General features: G+C 43.8%; 1 pseudogene; it reads left to right on the plus strand.

Moving 5' to 3' along the window:
• Positions 1 to 687: 687 nt before the first annotated feature.
• On the plus strand, positions 688 to 1,431 carry LOC118827947 (annotated as a pseudogene).
• The last annotated feature ends 475 nt before the right edge of the window (positions 1,432 to 1,906 follow it).

The following is a 1,906-nucleotide window of genomic DNA, read 5'->3' on the forward strand; positions in this document are numbered from 1 at the left end:
CTCAAAAATCAGTTTTCAGTCCCTGCAATCTATAGACTTAAGTACAAGTATCGTAGCCTGGCATTTTAGGAACTCTTATGACTTGGCTTCAACCTACCTTTTCGATAAAATTTCACAATACTGCCCTTCTTTCACATACTATATTGTTCAACCAAAAAACATCATGAGGTATTCCCTGATCTTATTCTTTATTATTTATGCCACCCCGGGAGTAACTGACTGGCCTCAAACCCATCAGTGGTTTAAGGGGATGTCTACCCCAAGCACGTGAAGACTTCTTCTATCAGAATGGGCAGATAAGAACAATTTGTTCCAATGGCCTTGAAGGTGGCTGAAGTCCATTGTGGACTGGACATCGAAGATGCCAATGTCATCCACTGCAACTTAGCCTCATTTAAATCCAATTCACCCATGGATTAAGATGTATCCTGTAATGTCATTGGTCCTCTTTGAAAACAAGCAAAAAAACCCAACAATATATGCCATCGATCATGCCTGAAAGAGACTGTTGACATTTTTCTCTTCCTTCAAGGCCGAGCTCAAGGAGTCTCTTTTCCAGCAAGCCTTCTTTAATCTGAAGACTCCCTCCTCTGATAGTGAAAATGACCTCTCCTTCCTCCCATCTGCTTAGAGTTTTTTTTTTTTTGCTTCTGTCCCTTACATTAATATTCTACTTCGGCCCTTTCCCTGCGGCGAGACACCCAGTCCCTGCTGGCGCCGACGCCATGGGCCGTCGTCCCGCCCGCTGTTATAGGTACTGTAAAAATAAGCCGTACCCAAAGTCCCGTTTCTGCAGGGGAGTTCCTGATGCCAAGATACGAATCTTTGATCTTGGTAGAAAGAAAGCAAAAGTGGATGAACTTCCACTGTGCGGTCACATGGTGAATATGAACAGCTGTCATCAGAAGCCTTAGAGGCCGCTCGGATCTGTGCCAACAAGTACATGGTGAAGAGTTGTGGCAAGGATGGCTTTCATATTCGTGTGCGGCTACATCCATTTCATGTCATCCGCATCAATAAGATGTTGTCATGTGCTGGGGCTGATAGGCTCCAGACTGGCATGCGGGGAGCTTTTGGGAAGCCCCAGGGCACTGTAGCCCGTGTGCACATTGGCCAAGTTATCATGTCGATTCGAACCAAGGTTCAGAATAAAGAACATGTGATTGAAGCTTTGCGGAGAGCCAAGTTCAAGTTCCCTGGCCGCCAGAAGATCCACATCTCCAAGAAATGGGGTTTCACCAAGTTCAATGCTGATGAATTTGAGGATATGATAACTGAGAAGCGACTCATTCCTGATGGCTGTGGGGTTAAGTACATCCCCAGCCGGGGCCCCTTGGATAAATGGCGGGCACTCCACTCCTGAGGGGTGTGTCCTGTGATGTCTACCTTTCCACAGGCATAAATAAACTAGATACTGCTAAAAAAAAAAAATATTCTACTTCGTTTCGTATTTAACAGTGAACCCAAAATCATAGGATCATAAATTTAGAGCTGGGAGGAACGTTGGAGATTATCTAATCCAATGGGATTGCTTTACAGATGAGAAGACTGAGGTTTAAGTGATTGAGAGGCTTGCCCAAAGTCACAGAGGCATCAGATCAGACAGGATTAGAGCTCAGGCCCTTTGATTCCAAATTCAGTACTTTTCCCATTATGCCTTACCTCATGTGGTTTACCTGCTGTAAAATATGAGCTACTTAAGGTTAGAAACTACTTTGTTTTTGTAGGTTTATTTAACTGAATCTCCTCAATTGAGAGAGACCCTACTGTCTAATCCACCTAAACAGAATACAATTACACTGTTTAGCACTTAAACTCATTCTATATTTCTTTTGGGTGATATCTGAGAGACAATATGGATGCAGGGAAAAGAGCACTTAGCTATGGATTAGTCTCACAGGGGTGG

This window comes from Trichosurus vulpecula, chromosome 1, assembly GCF_011100635.1.
Source record: "Trichosurus vulpecula isolate mTriVul1 chromosome 1, mTriVul1.pri, whole genome shotgun sequence".
NCBI lineage: Eukaryota > Metazoa > Chordata > Mammalia > Diprotodontia > Phalangeridae > Trichosurus > Trichosurus vulpecula.